The sequence below is a fragment of the Syzygium oleosum genome, unplaced genomic scaffold, assembly GCF_021117445.2.
Source record: "Syzygium oleosum isolate NSW1041296 unplaced genomic scaffold, Sole_v2.1 Sole_v2.39, whole genome shotgun sequence".
Taxonomy (NCBI): domain Eukaryota; kingdom Viridiplantae; phylum Streptophyta; class Magnoliopsida; order Myrtales; family Myrtaceae; genus Syzygium; species Syzygium oleosum.
The window spans coordinates 453741-471718 of record NW_026607523.1 but is presented as its reverse complement, the minus strand read 5'-3'; the positions used below and the strand labels follow the sequence as shown (position 1 = coordinate 471718).

At 39.3% G+C, this 17978-nt stretch overlaps 1 pseudogene; it reads left to right on the top strand.

Annotated features, from left to right (window-relative positions):
* Positions 1-704: 704 nt before the first annotated feature.
* LOC115665671 ((-)-germacrene D synthase-like) lies at positions 705-8575 on the top strand (annotated as a pseudogene).
* The last annotated feature ends 9403 nt before the right edge of the window (positions 8576-17978 follow it).

Below are 17978 nucleotides of genomic sequence, written 5' to 3'. Positions count from 1 at the left end.
ATTTTTTCAATGAAAATCATTTTCAAGAAAAATAGTTAGTCTTAATTTGTTTGGTGATTTTGGAAAAGTGATTTTCTTCTTAGCAGAAGGGGAAGTCATTTTCCCCCAATCTAAGTTTGTCGTTTTCAATCCATGGAAAATGTTTTTCCCTAAATCGATTAGTTTTCCGTCATCCAAACATGGGAATGTCGGAAGATCATTTCTCGAAAACAGTTTTAAATTGAGTAGTCGTATATGGTATAGGCAGAACTCTTTCCACTATATCGCAACAAGAAGAAGAAGTACCTAATCCCAAGCCCCTTAGAAAAATAGAGGAATGCGCAACTGAATCAAAGACCTTGGCTGAGCCAATCGACCACCAACCGAGAAGTATAAGTCGATAAGAAATAAGTTTTGGCGAGTAATTTCGATAGAAAATAAAACTATATTTACTTCATCTGAATTTTACTAATATGGGTTGTTGTATGAAGGCGGGATGGATAGGATCGATAATGTTATGAGGAGAATATCTTCTTTTCATACGAAATATTCTCACTCGTGTTATTATTATTCATTAAAATGTGATTGGTTTGCCCCGAAAAATTAAGTCCAAGTAACGAGGTGGCTACGAACATGTTGCCTATAAATACCCATCAAGTGTTGATGTTCTGCAACGCAGCGAAAGCCTCTCCCCAGTCTTCGATTCGCGTAGTCGTCCAATATCCGCAAACGAAGCACGAAAATAGTGGGGAGCATGTCGGTTCCGGTTTCGGCAATTCCATCTTCTTCTTCTAGTAAAGGAAGAAGCGGCGGGGTCGAACGCCGGTCGGCAGGATATCACAAGAGCGTATGGGGTGATTACTTCCTCAAATATGCTTCTCCCTCCAACTCAACGGTTAGTAATTCTTCTCTTATCTTCTTCCTTTGTTTTCGTGTAACTGCGTTTTGTAGAATTAATAAAAGTCCTTGTGTTCACGATAATTGATGGCATCAAAGAACTAAGGTCCATTTGTTTAAAGGACAATTGTTTCCTAGGAATTATTTTCCGACTTTCCGGTATTTGGATGACGGAAAACTAATCGATCTATGAAAACGCGTTTTCCATGGACCGAAAACAATAAGCTTAAATTGGGGAAAAATAATTTCCCCTTCTAGCAATAAGGAAATTATTTTCCCTAAACCACAAAATAAATGAAAACTAACTATTTTCCTTAGAAATGATTTACATGGAATATATTTTCCTTTATCATAAAGTTTTCAGTAACACACATGCACCATAATTCTTAGATTATTGGGCAGCATCGATCTCAATGTTGCTTGATAAATTGGTTACATATCGGAGAACTCTCATCCTCCATCACTATGTAAGTCACCCATTATTCATGTTCCAGGTAAAAAAAATGTATAACCAGAAAACTTTTGCAATTGCACTTGAATGGAAAATGGTATATTTACATGTTGTGAAGTTACCAATTACACCAATGTGAACGTAGGGAAAATATGGTGAAAGTAGGGCTGCTAAGGACCGCTTTCAGCTCTTCTTCTGCCTGAAAGCCCTCAACATTTGTGAACTCTTTGACTCTTCATGTTTATGAAAAATAATGGGTTGTCTTCAAGTGTAAAGAAAGAACTGCTAGTAAGAAGTGGTAGAACAATGAAGGGATTGAGCGAGAAAAAAGTTTTCTTCCTCGTTTACCTTTTTCTCTTAGCCTTTCGATCCGGGAGAAAGAGAATGGGGATACATGGTTCTAGTTGCGTTGGTTTAGGACTAAGTCTTAGTAGCAGAACTATGTGGTTGGCTTTATCATTTCGACCGTAATTTTGCTGTCCATTCAAGAGAAGTATCACCAATCGTACATGGTGGATTTTACTTTTGAATCTGTCTTTGCTTTCTCGGGCATTCAGCTTTTGTTTTGATCTCCATCCTCTTTATCAATTCGACCATCCCCCTAGGTCTATGAATTTCTCTATCAAACAGGGTCATGTTTAACAAGTTTAGACTATATTGTATGCACCCGACGTATGCTACAGTCCCTCCTTCGAAAACATCAACTGTACTACTCCACCTAAATGAAATGATTTGGTCATCGATTATTCAATTTTAGAGAATAATGTTAGATTTCGTCTCTTTGAAAGTTTCAAAATGAAATGATTTGGCCTTTATCATTAATTCACTTTTCTGAGAATATATGCTCGTCGTAATGAGTTATCAGAAATTACAACTTGCCTTGTTTTCATATTTTCTTTCTATGGGTTTGCAACCAAGAAAGCATGATTATTATTTTTCACAGTAACTTCGCTTTCCTTTGAGTTTGTTTTTTTTTTATATAATATATATATATATTTCACATGCTTGCTTTTATTCAAAATAGCGTGTTACATATTTGCAGAAGTTCAAATTCCTTGGAAGAGTGGAGGAACAAGTCGAGGAATTGAAAGGAGTGGTGAGGAAGATGCTGACTGATGTCGCGGATAAGCCTTCACAAATGCTTCACTTGATTGATTAAATTCAACGCTTGGGAATTGACTACCATTTTGAACGAGAAATAGATGAGCAATTAGAACATATCAACAAAAGTTACTCTCAACTCGATCATGGAGGTTTTATGGGAGATGACCTTCACATGGTTACTCTTATGTTTCGATTGCTGCGACAACAAGGTTTCAATATCTCATCAGGTAAGTCTTAAACTTAGTGAACCAATTCGATAATATGCATATAAAATTCCTTCTTTGGAAAATTAATGCCGCAAAATTTACTATTGCTCATTCGAATTTTAGGAGAAAAAAGTGCAAGAAAATCTACAACATTAATGACGTGTATCGCCTTCCTAATTTCTAATCAATTACGTCTTTTGTCCCATGTTGGATGGTTGCACAGAGGTCTTTAACAAATTGAAGGACAGTGAAGGCAAATTCAGGGAATCGCTCATCACAGATGTGCGCGGATTATTGACCCTATATGAAGCTTGCCATTTAAGGTGCCATGGCGATGATATTTTGGAGGAAGCACTTCCTTTTGCTATAACTCAACTTGAATCGATTGATGAAATGAAAGTAAGCAATAATCTTGCGAAACAAGTGAGTTGTGCCCTCGATCAGCCACTTTGCAAGGGGCTGCCGAGACTCGAGGCAAGGCATTATATATCAATCTACCAAGAAGAGCCTTCACATGACGACGTCTTGCTCGCCTTGGCTAAACTAGATTTCAACATACTGCAAGAGCAACACCAAAAGGAACTCGGCAGGATTACAAGGTCAACTAACTTCACGTGATAGTATAATCTAAAATTAGCTTATAGATTGTGTTTTCCAAAGGTTTACTTGTCTAGTTTCAATTTACCCTGCTAATTAGTGCTTTTGAAAGTCCTTTACAAGTGAAAAGTGAGTTTGAACCATGCGAATTCATCGGGCTAACGATACTTTCAATAACGCTCATCTTTGTTTTATCATAGGTGGTGGAAGGATATAGATGTTGCGAGGAAGTTCCCATTCTCTAGAGACCGGATTGTGGAGTTGTTCTTCTGGATATCGGGAGCATGTTTCCAGCCGGAGTTTGCCGAGGCCAGATATATACTGTAACATCCTGAATTCGATCCACTTTCGTGATCAATGAAATAGATGTGTATTTCTCATTTCATTTTAGTAAGTCTCGCCCGGAACGGATCCTTCTCGGGATAGTGACCATTAGGGAATGGCTAACTAGAAAAACGGTACGTGGACCTAAGAACTCGACCGTGAATCGAGTCCCGATTCCGAGAAACGACGAGGGAATATTTTGTACCAATGAGGGCCGATCCAAGGAGAGTGACGGATTTAATTTGGTCAACGACGTACGATCGGAACACGGGTGATTCCGCACGACCGAGAGTGCGTGTGGCGAACGATCCCGAACTTATTCCGAACAATCGCGACCCCCGGAACTAGCGATAATCCTCGCGTTATCTTGGAAATCGAAACCGTCACGACTCGAATAATCCTAAGTCGATACGCGTAACCCCTAAACAGCCGCCCGTTAGTGAGAGACGCTAAAATCGCATTTGAGCGAAATTGATCGTGGAATTGAGTCCGGACTTGAGTGTCGAATTTCATGGACGTACGCGACTATTTTGCAAGGACAACGTCGTATTTATGTGGCCAATTATATTTGGGATCGGTATAGTCGAAAAATGGAATTTCGGACCGGGAATGGAAAATTACCAAATTGCCCCTAAGCCTACTCATGGGTTCCGAATTTTAGAGGTTTAATTTATTTTATTCAGCCCCTAATAGTGCCGAAAATATTGGACATTGGTGCCCCCATCACTCTTGCTCAATTCCCTAAGTGCCCCTAGATAATTTGTGTAAGAATGAATTGTGGCCCTTGGATCTAGCTTGCCCAACAAGACCAATTGTGAACCCTCGGATTACACTTGATTGATATGTTGACTTTGGTCTCTCTCTCTCTCTTCTCCTCCTCCCCCACGTCGCCGCTGCCCACGCCGCTGACTTCCTCCTCTTTCCCCGCCGATCACCCGACGCTTGCTGACCTTCACGTGCTGCTTCCCTCCCTGCTGTTTCTGCTGCCGCTGACTTCCTCTCTTCCTTCACGCCCGCTGACTCCCCACGTTTCTGCCCTGCTGTTGACTGCTGACCATACTGTTCTGCTGACTTTCCACTGCTGCCCACGCCTCTGCTGCTGTTGTTGCTGACTTTCCATGATGGACTCCTCCACGTTGCTGACTCCACCCACTCCTCTCCATGATGGATTTTTGCTCCTTCGTGGCTTCTGCTTCACCGCTACTTCTTGGCCGCTGCTGCTGCTTCTTCTTCTTCATTTTCTTCTGCTGCTTCGCTGCTACTTGCTTCTTCATTCTGCTTCCTCTGGTTTCTGCTACTTCTCGCCCTCCATTTCAGCCCGACCAGCACCGCCGTTCAGCCCCCATCTCCACCCGACTCCGCCGTGAGCCGCCGCTCACCACTGCTGGTCCGGCGTCATGCCGCCGCTGTTCAGCCCGTTTCTCTCCTTGTCCGGCCCACATTTGAAGCCTTAAACCTAGTGAGTGGAAACCCTAACCCTTAATTAGGCTTATGTGCACTTTAGACAAGTTTTAGGGGTTATTAGGGTATTTTAGGGGTTAATTAGTGTGCTGATTTTGTGGTGATTTTAATGGCCTAATGTGATGATTTAGGGATGATTTAAGGGCTGTGGATAATTGGCTTAGTGGCTGGTTGTGCTTGGTTTGTTTGGTGGTGCATGTTGGTTGATTTCCGGTAAGGTTGCTGCTGCGTCGCTGGATTTTGCTATTTTTGGTGTGACTTGTGTGGGCCGAATTTGAGGAAGCATTCTTCATGAGAGTTGTTCATAACATCTTGAATTTTGAAATAGTTTAATTTGGGAATTTTTGGAAATCATTTGAGGCCATTCGGAAGTCCATCTTTTGGACCGAAGAAAGTCTGCCGGAAACATTATTCCTCCGACCTTCGGGTCTGTTCGAATTTTTATAAATTTTTATAGACCTATTTTCAAAATACTTCCTTCATAAAACTTGTTGGGAACATTTGTGGCTATGGCATATAAAAATTTCAAATCTTTCTAAGGAGATTTGGTTACTGCTTGAAATGCATTTTGAAAGCCGGATGGCCAGTTCGAATGAAATATTTTATGTCCGACTTTGGATGACAAAAAGAGGTGGTTCTAGACAGAAATGGATTTTGTGTTCTTCATGAAAAATGTTCATCAAGATGTTTTATACAACATATCCAAATCTCATAATTTTTGGAATTGATTTACTATTTATTCCAAATGGATTTCTGTCACTGTGCAACCACCCAGTTTGGACCCGATTTTGTATATTCTCGGTTTTTCTCTCTCTCGGACTGATTGGTGGCTGCCCATTGATGGTTTAATTGGGCCTTGTGCAACTAATATGTGATTTGTTCGTGAATTTCCATGTGTGATTGGTTGGACCATGTGGTGGCTGAATTGGGGATTGAATTGTGCTTGATTATACAATGCCATGTTAAGTGCTAGTGTGACCGAGAATTAAGGGGCATGGCGGGCCTTGTGTGTGCTCGACTATATTGATTAATCGCATGAATTCGGGTGCCCAGTATGTGAGATGGCTGTTTTGAATTCATTGATTCATTGGGCGTGCTAAGAGGTGAATTAAGCATGTCGTGGCATAAATTGAGCTTGTGGCTAATTTAAATTGAGTGCCCGAGTGTGATCGTTATGGCCATGAGTGTGCATATTGAGCATTGGCATAGCATGTGCATTATGTGAGTATGCACGATTGGCATGAGCATGTGATCGCCTAAATCGCCCTGAGGCGTCGTTTACGCGGGGTTCAGATAATAACTGGTGGATGTGCATGTGTGATCACATAAAGCCCTGATGCGTTTACGCTAGGTATTGAACCCGTCCTGATGGGTTTACGTGGGACGATGCCCGGATTGCCGAAAGACGGCCAACCTGATGCGTTTACACGGGTGTGGTCCGTATATAGAGATCGGTGTTGCGCCTGATGCGTTTACGTGGGCTAGAGACACTGGGCCTGATGCGTTTATAAGGGCCAGGAAGTGTTGGATATTGATGGACCTGATGTGTGTTACGCGGGTCAGACCTGATGCGTTTAATATGGGTCGGTGAATAAATGGAAAGTTGGCACGTGTGCAAGTGTGCAAGTGTGCATTGAATTGTGCAAGCATAAGCATGACATTGGCAAGTGTGCGAAGAGTGCATCAACGAGTGCAAACATGTGTGTGGCATGTGACAGTGGCCAATTGACATGTGTATGTGCATTGCTGGGCATAGTATTATTATTATTATGTGCCTAACCTGCAGGGTCACTATATGATTGATTTGGGCCCGAGGGCCTAAGTCGTGTGATTGATCAACTGTGTGTTTAGTTGATGCTTGTCCGGGAGGTGCATGTTAGCCTAGTTTCGGATTAGGGGGCCTACTCGCTGAGATTTATTCTCACTGTTGTTTAAACCCCACTTTTCATAACCCTAGCCTTGAGGATGGCAGGTGTGCCGATTCGTTTTGGGATCCGGGACCGGATAGACCGTTTGGTGACCGAGTACCCCGGTTGGAACAGGGAAGTATATATTAGTGGCCGTTGACCCATTGTGGTTTACACGTATAGTTCTGGTGTAATGGATATTGTAAATCCCTGTCATTAATGCAAGTATGTTTATGATGGTTGTTGTTCGATGGCTATCCTTGGTCATGTGTTTTATTGTTCAGGTGAATCGTTGCTTCCGCTTGTGCATTGTTCTCTGTTTGGGTTTTGGGTCGACGACGCGTCCTGGGACGTCGCACTGAATAGACCTCGGAGGGATGATCGCACGCTCGTAAGGTTCAGGGTGTGACATATACTAACCAGAGTGATCGCCCTACTTTCCATTCTCGACGATATCTATGACGTCTATGGCACATTAGAAGAACTCGTATCCTTCATCGAAGCAATTGAGAAGTACGTAATCCGCATTCTCTTTCTCAAACTTCTGAATTCGATCAAGTATGTGTAGAGTAAGTGTGTAATTTCAAGGACTCAAATTCAGGTGGAGTGTTGATGCCATGGATGGACTGCCAAAGCATATGCAAGATTGTTATAAGGTGCTTCTCGATCTCTATGATGAAATTGGGGATGAACTGGCCACAAAAGGAAGATCGTACCGCCTCAACTATGCAAAAGAAGCCGTAAGCATCATTGGTACCCTTTATATGCACCCAATGCAATTTTTCTCAGGAACCAAACATTCTTGTTTACGTTTAATTTCTCAGATGAAGAAGCAAGCAAGAGGGTATTGTCACAAAGCCAAATGGTTCCATACCAGCTACACACCAACGATGGAGGAATACATGCCCCTTGCATTATTAACGACAGGCTATGAAGAGATAGCGATCACATCGCTTGTCGGAATGGGCGATGTGGTCACAAGAGATGCTTTTGAATGGTTGCTCGGTGACTGCAAGATTTTGAAGGTTTCAGAAATCATACGTAGGTTCATGGATGACATTGCTTCTTGCCAGGTATAATAGAAACGTAATTATCCTCCAATAATCTAATGAAATTAGATCGATCACTACTCAATCGGAAACGCTTTTGACTTAGTCACACCAATTTTGTTGATATACAGTTGGAGCAAAAGAGGGGCGTTGATGAAAGAAAATGGCATCTCGGAGCAGGAAGCTGTGGAGGAACTCCATAAACGAGTTGTTGATGCGTGGAAGGACATCAATGAGGAGTTTCTTCGTTCGACCGCGGTCCCAGCACCGGTTCTCATGCGAATTCTCAATCTCTCGGATGTGATCGATGTGTTATACACCAACGGAGATCATTACACCCATTCGAAGACCAAGGTCAAAGATCATATCATATCGCTCTATGTTAGTCCCCTGCCAATGTGAAGTTTGAACTAAACATCGTCACACCGATGTGGTTTTGAAAATAAAGGGTCTATCAACCATGCCTCTGAACTCTCTATTTTTCTTGGATGCATGAGGGAAAATATCGTTACTAGTATGTACTTTCAAAATTGATTTGCATGATAAAACTCATAATTTCCCTTTTCTCGTCTTATATTCTATGGATCTTATGATTCGTAATACTTCATCCCGTAATTATCCTCACATATAATATCTTATCTATTAACTATTCTTTGTAACTTTTATTTAGAGGACATAAGTTCATTTATGGTAGTACGTTTCTCTGAGTTTCATGGTTCGTAATTGTTTTGCCAAAATTGCTCTTGCGATGAAATATCTTTTACTGAAAGCCATTCTTCGGCTTTTAATGAGAAGAGACGGGTTTTGTAGTGATTTCAAACAAGAAATATCTAGGCAAACAAGAAATAACTGCAAACTTTTACTTTGAACTTCGAACCGAACTATAAGTACAAACCATGTTGGAATTTAATCAACGACAAAACTTGAGAATGTGTAAAGATGTAATGCCGGAATTTAATCGATGACGCGAATTGGAAAGCTACAGCTAAGGAAAAATAGGTGCAGCACAGGAAAGTAAAAATAATTGAAAGATAACATTTTGGTTGATTTGTCGAGGGGTCTCTCCAAAGAGTAGAATGTGGCCATTTAAAATCTACAATTGACCGTTATCAACAAAGCTTACAAAGGAGGTTACAAACGGTTACTAAAAAAGAAATAACTACCTAACAGATACAAAAAGTTACAAAGAGAGATTACAAAAAGAAGTTACAAACAGAGGTTATGAATGGTTACCGAACGGTTATCGATGGTTAAGTAGACTCCACTACGTCGACGGTTTCTTCGATTCCACTACGTTCACGGTTGCTTTTTTGATGATTGCATCCGATATTATCGACTTTGCTTTTTATCAATTCCTTCAAGTTGGCCATTCTTCACTGAAGTTCCTTTCCTTTTTCCGCATCCTAACCAGTCACGATTGTCTATTTCCTTTTGAAATCGAAAATTCAAAGTTATCGTTCCAGGAGTCTTCGTTATTTTGGCTTTGGAATCAGGTCAATCCGATCTGTATTGACAAAGTTATGACCATTTTCCCAAATTAGCACAGAATTGAAATTTTCTGCTCGTTTTGTGATGGAGTCTCTATGTGTGCAAGTCACTCTTCCGATCCTAGTGCTCGAGTAGTTGACACATTAGGCTACATCAGAAAGACCACAAAACTCTACTCTTATTGACTAAGCCCATCACTTGTTGATAATAACAAAAATTGGTCATTTTTTGGTGTAAACATATGCCCCATTTTAAAAGAATTGAATGATTCATCGATCATTCAATTCTTTTAAATTAGGTAATCAAGAGTTTTCATGTGCCCCCTTGTCATCGGCAAATTTGATTTTTTTTTTGGCTGAATTTAATCTTGCTCAGTATCATTATATGACTCATACTTTTCCACGAAAGGAACGCAATTTGTGGAGTTTTTATGTGGTCCTCTATCTATGTCCTTAATTAATTGTTCATACTTAGACACTCTCGTTACCGATTGGAATAAATCGGCAAAATTTAGGCCTTCGAATTTTTCTCTAAGAATGAATTTCAATCCACCGAAAGCCAAATTTGCAAAATCTTTATCTGGGAGTGAAGTAAGGCATCTATTTCTAACCCTCTTGAATTTGGCAATGAACTGGTCCACCAACTCATAATTATGTTGCTTAATAGCAGCAATAGACTCATCGGGAATTGACCTGTAGAACTGGCTATAGAATTGTGTCTCCATTTGCTTCTAGGAATGTATAGAATTGTCCAATAAAGATGTATACCACGTGAAGGCTATCTTAGTTAATGACAAGGGAAACAACCCTAACTTCCAACAATCAACATGAGATGCATCACTATATTGTGCACTAAATCGACTAACATGCTCTATTGTAGATTGATCATCTTCACCAGAAAAAAGGTTGAAATTAGGCATTTCAAAGCCTCTTGGATGTGGAACTGTGTCCATCCACTTTGGATATGATTTTTTGTATAGGGCTCTAGTATTCACTAGATCATATTCCATTCGTTGCATCGCTTGGTCTAGTATTATCTGGACCTGTTGGAGATCTTGACTAGGGATCAGTAGAGCAAGTTGTCTTGACTAGGGATCAGTAGAGCAAGTTGTCTTCCAGGCAAAGGTGGTGGTCTAACTTGTTTGTCGACCACAATATGTGGTCCTCGAGGCGAATAGACTGGATTGGGCATCCCCATTGCTTCTACCACAAGCCTTTGTCATTCTTGCCTCCTAGATAGTGGTCTTCCTTGGTTGTCGATGACAACGTTAAGCCCAAAAAATGCAGGATTATTAGGACTCGCCTGCACTTGAATTGAACGACTTGATGTTTCAGGGCTGTGCATGACTTTATGGAAGGTGTTGACAATTATGGGCTTAATTATGTCAATGACACATTTCATATGCAGTTAGTCGTTTCCTTCTAGTGTTCGTCGAGAATCCTCCTCATAGTAACCAACATCACAAGACTTTGCTCTAAGTACATTCTCTACTCATCAGTAAGTTGTCTCAAGATATCAACATCTCCACCTTGCTCTTGTTCTGCCACTAATTATGTAGTCGATGACTCAAAACATCCCACTCTGTCATTTCCAAGTTGTGTTGACAAGTTGTTACCACCAGCATTATCAGGATCAAGTTTTTTCCTTGTTCTCACCATTGTATCTCCTCAAACAAACCACAATGGTCCCATCGGGCGTGCCAAAAAGATGTTTTGCCAAAATTGCTCCCGCGACGAATTATCTTTCACCGAAAGCCGTTCTTTAGTTTTTAATGAGAGGAGATGGGTTTTGTGGTGATTCCGAATAGGAAATATCCAGGCAGACAAGAAATAATTGCAAACTTTTACTCTGAACTTCGAACCGAATTTTATGTACAAACCATGATGGAATTTAATTAATGATAAAGCTTGAGAATGTACAAAGATGTAATGCTGGAATTTAATCGATGACGCGACACCCGGGATAGAGATACGTGTCGGAATTTAATCGACGATGCAAATAGGAAAGCTGTAGCTAAGGAAAAATGAAGTGCAGTAAAGGAAAGTAAAGATAATTAAAAAATAACATTTTGGTTGATCTGTCGGGGTTTCTCTCCGAAGAGTAGAATGTGACTATTTAAAGCCTACAATCGACAGTTATCAACGGAGGTTACAACGGAGGTTACAAAGGAGGTTGCACACGGTTACTAAAAAAGAAATAACTTCCTAACGGTTACAAGAAGTTACAAAGAAAGGTTACAAAAAGAAGTTATAAACAGAGGTTATGAATGGTTACCGAACGGTTATCGATGGTTACGTTGACTCCACTATGTCGATGGTTTCTTCGATTTCACTACGTTGACGGTTGCTCTTTTTACGGTTGCATTCGATATTGTTGACTCTGCTTTTTGTCAATTCTTTCAAGTTGGCAAATCACCGATGGCACTCAAGTGATCGATTTTTTAAATTTGTAGCACTCAAGTAAGTGAAAAAAAATATGTTATGACACTCAAGTGAGCGCTGTATAAAAGTTATGATACTCATAGTGTACTTATCCCCATGATTTTCTGATCGAACCTTATAGGGTGGCTTACAATAAATTAAATGATTTGATTATCCAATAGCAAATGCTTCTTTAGGTCGCACATCTTTGCGCTCATGTCTCTGTATTATAAAAAATTACAAGAACCATTGTGAAAGCAAAGATAGACCTTGTTGGCAATGGTTAAACTTATTGAAACCTTGCGGTGGTGCGAGTTGTAGTTCAATTATTAGATTAGTGTATTTACTTGGAAATTCATCCCAGTAAATTATGTTTATGCTCTGCCATTGGGGTAATAACACTATAAGTACCCGAATTTTTGTCCATTGAGGTAATATTATTTAACCATAATATGTACGTGCTGGGGATTGTGGAAAAATATACCAAAAGGGAGAAAATTTTCTAGGATATTGGTCCGAGATTATACAATAGAAAATCTATTTGCATCAATACTAGTTTACTATTGTTGACGAAAACTCTTATCCGAACTAAAAATGATTGGAGAGTGATCGAGATTGCTCCATGGTTCCACGCTCGACCACAAAATGCACGGACGGGGGCGGGATGGAATGTTGAATTTACGTGAATCCAAGAGCGAGGAAATTTAATGATAACTTAAAATGGTCAAATGAATATAAGAAACCCTAACTAACATGGCCCTGTTGTGATCAACATAGTCGACAACGACTACCACAATAGCTTCGGTCTAAGTTTCGACAGCCTTAACACAGAGAGAGACAGAGAGATCACACGACCAAATTTAAGAGGTGCACCGAACAAGGCAGCACAACTACTGCTGTAGGGCACTAAGAAGAATAGACACAGCCGTTCTCTGACTTTTCCTTTTCATATTTAATTTATGCATCATATCCTACCTTAATGCTTGAATAAATTATTTGAGTTTTTATCCATATCTGTTCGAAGGGGAAATTATCCAAAAGTTACAAACTTATTGCACATTCGTCAGTGGCTGGGGCGAGGCTTGCCCGAGGCTAGGAGGCTCGACCTCAATAGATCTGGAGAGTTCGAACCTCGCGCAGCCATATCGACAAGGAAGAGTTGTGCGAGCTGTTGGCAAAATCTTGGGTTTGCTCTTTCTTCGATCAAGAGGAAGTCCCGGAAGTCTCTCCAGTGAAAATCAACACGGGCGAAGGTGCTTCACACGAGAATGAATTGCAACGATGTTAGAAGTAAAATCGTCCAGGAATTTTCTAGAATTCGGACGTGAAATCCGTTTGATATTTTTTTTTTATATGGGAATCACGAATCCGTTGGTCACCTCCATCCGCGTGACCTCTACTTCTATCTGAAATGCTTCGTAGAGAGAGAGAGAGAGAGAACTGATTCACAGGCCAAGTTCACTGAAGCTGAAATGAACTGGGCTAACAGGCCACGGATTTGGATTAGTGGGCTACGTTAATTGAACCAGGCCCAAAGTGTCAGGCCCATTTCGTATAGAACGAATTGAAGCCCGCCCTTTTTTTTCTCTTTTTCTTTATTTGTTATTTATTGGTTTTTTGTAATTTATTATGTATGTTCTTTATTTCATTTTATTATTATTATTATTATCATCATCATTATGCGAAAAATAAAAGTTCAAATAACATACGTTGGCAGCTCTAAACTCCAACACAGCTCTAAACTTCAAATAACATATGATGGTGGGGGTGCTGGGTTTGGTCTAGGGTCTCTGCTTTTTGTGATACTTTTCTTTGTTTTGTACAATTTCTTGTGATTGAACCCATAATAAAGAGGAAAGTTTGTGTTTTGAAATAAAGCCAGATCGTCTAGGTTTCTATACTTGCAATTACGAAGAAGGTAGCACAGTATAATTTGGTCCTTATGTTCTTTCAATATGACCAAATTATTCCTTTAATTCGATTCGGTAAGATCGGCATCTGACATGGCAATTCAACTTAGTCATCGGAATTGTGTTTGTTGATGTGGTTGTACAAGTCATTGCCAAATCAACAAAAACTGTAAAAATTAAAGACAGAACCAAAACAGGAAAATAAATTAGAAAAAAAGAACATACATGAACTGAAGAAAACAACACGAACTGGAAAGAGAGAGGGGGTTCCATTGAGTGATGTTGTGCGGCTGTGCTCTTTTCTTGATCGCATATCTCCTTTGACGGGCGTCATTAAGTACTAAGTCACATGCTCTATACTCCAAGGGTGTGTTTGTTTGAGTGAAATAAGTTTATGCAAATTAATTTTCTAGACTTTTACATGCGTCAGGTTTGTTGAAAAGGATTAGTTAACGGAAAACCATTTACGGTCAATGAAAATATGCGAGTTTAAAGTTAGAAAAATGAATTTTCTAACAAGAAAAGGGAAAAATACTTTCTTGAAAAATGATTTTCTGGAAAGCATTTCCTTTATCATGAAATTTTTTTCCCGAAATAAACACATTCTAAGATGAATTTTTAAAGTAGTGAGCATATGTTAGTTAATTCTACGTTCCCTTCAATGTCATAAACAAGTGGCAATTGGATTCTAATTACATCCACTTGAGGCTAAGCACGATGCAAATTTCACGCTTGAATGAGGTTGATAAGGTATTTTATGAGTGGATTTACCTAAACTCGACCTCACTGGTGAACTCGATGTAGTAAAACCCGACAGTGCTCGGAATGAGAGCTAAAGAAGATCTTCTAAATACGAACCAAAGAAAGTGACCATGGCGTTTGCTTCTCACCTATGGTTGACATAGGTATTTTTTGTATTTTGTTTTTCTCCCTCTTTCTCACGTCTGATCAGAAATAAGGTAAGTAATGCAGATAGTGATAATATGTCGGCGCATCGACAACAGCTCACATTGAGTTTGGTCGTCAAGAACTGAAGAAGTCGGATGCAATAGATTAGGATTGGATAAAAAATTCCCTTGTATTTCTTATATCCAGTCATAAGGATAATTACCCGAAAAGTCATAAACCTATTATACATATATCAATTTAGTCTTAAACTTTCCATTTTGGCTAAAGTAATCCTAAATCTTTTAATGATTTCTCAATATAGTCATTCTGGCCGAAAATTGCCAACATAGACATTAGCTATCTTACGTGGTACGGCCAACGCTGACATTGACAATTTTTGCGCTTTTGTTTTGAATCTCATAATTTTTTAATTTTTAAACTCTTGTATGTTCTTTTGTTACTTTTCCTGTTTTGTTGTCAGCTAATGTGATTGTACATGGGGAAATGAATTGGATGCTCCATGGATTTCACCGATGTGGATCTAGTCTTTTGTGCAAAAGCACGCGGACTGTTTGCTGAAGTGTGGAAGCTTGGGGTTTTTTTTGTACCATTCAAGTTTGTTGAGGTGCAATGGAAGTAGTTTACAGTGGTTGATATCTGTACTCCACAGGTCTGTTGATGATTTTATGCCTTACAATCAGATTCAGCAATTTTAAGCGGCTCTCTTAGGCATAGGTGTTCTTGTCCGGCTATCAAAAGGAAAATACATCCTCCTTTCTGTAACGACACATCAGACTCATGATGAATAGAATACCTTGAGCTAGGGTGCGAGCTTTTGACATCAATGAACTTTTACCCTTTGCATGTGGGGAGAGCATCTAAATAATGGGATAGACTTCTGAAATGGCATCATCTGTCTTGACTTTTTTCTAGGCTTCAGATCATGAAAACTTTTGTGCGTGATGTCTTTAGCTGTTGAATTAGTATGTTGCCTTTCTTTGGTTCTTAATTTCTCAATTCTTGCTAATATGGAGTTGATTAATCGAGGGGATGGTTCTCTTTCTTTATTCTTGTGGTAAAGTTATGGGCTCCTCCTTATTCAGCTCAAGGAAACACGGAAATGCTTCATCATTGCATTTTTTTTTATTAAATATCTCAGACGGGCTGATCTTGAGTATTTATGTTTTTCCTGACAGGTGGGATCAAGCGGCATAACTTCAAAAGAGGTCTAGTGACACACGGGTCCAAGAGCCACAGGCAGTTGGGTTCGATTGGTGCGGGAACAACGCCTGGTCGTGTATATAAGGGGAAGAAGATGATGCCTGGTAGGATGGGAGGATCAAAAAGATAGATTGGGAAGCTTAAGATTGTTAAAATCGATAAAGATCTGAATGTGGTCATGGCCAAAGGCGCCGTTCCTGGAAAGCCCGGAAATCTTTTGCGGATAGCACCCGCCAAGATTGTGGGGAAGAACATTCCTAAGAGTTAGGATTGGCTGCGCTACTTACTTTCTATGTTGGTTTAAATTTTTTCTGCACCAGGTGATAAAACTTTTCAATTGCAGGCTAATTTCTTTGGTTGACGGGATGCCGTTAGATCCATTTAGCATTCATACCCTCAATGAAATGGGGTGGTGAGCGGGACCGACACAGTTTGCTTGATAATGGTGAAGAAAAGAACGATGAAAATGCGATTAATACGCATCTAGAGAAGTTAATCTGTCATAATTAATTGATTGCAGTTGGTGGAGGCCACAAAATACTTGAGAATTCTTCGGTTCTTGAAGTTGGTGGCACATGTACATCCACCATGTTTTTTTTTTTATCGAAATAATTCTTTATTGATAATATTTGGAAAGAGGAGATCCCATAGAGTGGGCATAATTACATAAAAGATCCAAAAGGACCTTAGGGGGGAAGATAACCAATAACTTGGCAAGGCTTTTTCTCTATAGCAACCCAATCTGCAATTGCATTAGGGTGCGAATGACAACCATTATGTTCTAGAAATAATTCCTAAAACAAAAATAATTTTTTCTATTTATGTTCCCAGAACGAGTTTCTGAGAAAAAAAACCTGTTTGATAACAACAAAAAATTTCTATTTCTAAAACAGAAATCCGTTTGATAACAGCATAAAATTTCTATTTCCTGAAACATGAACCCGTTTGATAACAACATAAATTTCTATTTCCTGGAATAGAAATCCATTTTTTTAGATACCCTTTTGGGGGTTAAACCCCTTTTAGGGTTTTTTAAGGGTTAAAACCCATTTTAAATCTCTAAACTAAGGAGTTTTCAAAAATACCATTTGGGCACCTCAAAAAAATTAAATTTCACTCAAAGTGAGTGGCCACATGTATTCTAAGCCATCTTGTGAAGTTTTGAAATTTTTGATTTTTTGATTTTTTTTTGAAAAAATTCACCAAATTTCTTATTTTCCCGAAATCTGACTTTTTTTATTTTCTGGAAATTTTTATGAATTTTTCTAGAATTTTTCAATTTTTATGGATTTTCTGAAAAAAAAATTTTGAGATTTGTAGAAATTTTCTGGATTTTCTAAATTTTTTTATGAATTTCCTGAATTTTTTTATTTTTTCTAATTTTTCTAATTTTTTTTAGAATTTTTTTTATTTTCCCGTTGGGAATGAACCGGACTGAATCGATTCAAATCGATCTAACTAGGTCAGACTGGGGCCAAATTTAAGAAGAGATGTGTTTTGAAGAGAGAAAACAGATTCTTTTAGAAATGATTTTCATTTCTCGTCCAGAAATAAAAAACCTACTTTTTTTTTGTTCTGATTTTTGGTCCAAAACTAGTTTTGGAACAAAAAATTGTTCCATAAATAGAAAAATGGAATTGCGTTACCAAACAGGTTTCTGTTCCAAACCTGTTTCCGGGAATAGAAAACTAGTTTTTGAAAGAAATAGAATGGTTATTATTTGCGCCCTTAGCTTAGACATGGCCACGGTTCGGAACCAGCAGTTCCGGTTTGTGGCCATGTATGAACCGGAACCGACAGTTCTGGGTCGGTTCCGGTTCCAGCCCGGTTCGGAACCGGCCGGTAAAAATTACAAAAATAAATTATGAAATAAAAAAATAGTGAATTATCAAATTATGAAATAATGAATTATTCAATATAAAATATAATCAAAATGTACATTGTAATCAAATTTGAGAAAAAAAAAGTTTCTCTCCACTTATCTTTTTTTGAGCAGATTTTTTTTTTGGTCATGTAACCGGGCTCATAGGCCACGGGCCGGTTTCGAACTGCGAACCCGGTCAACGGTCTGGTCCC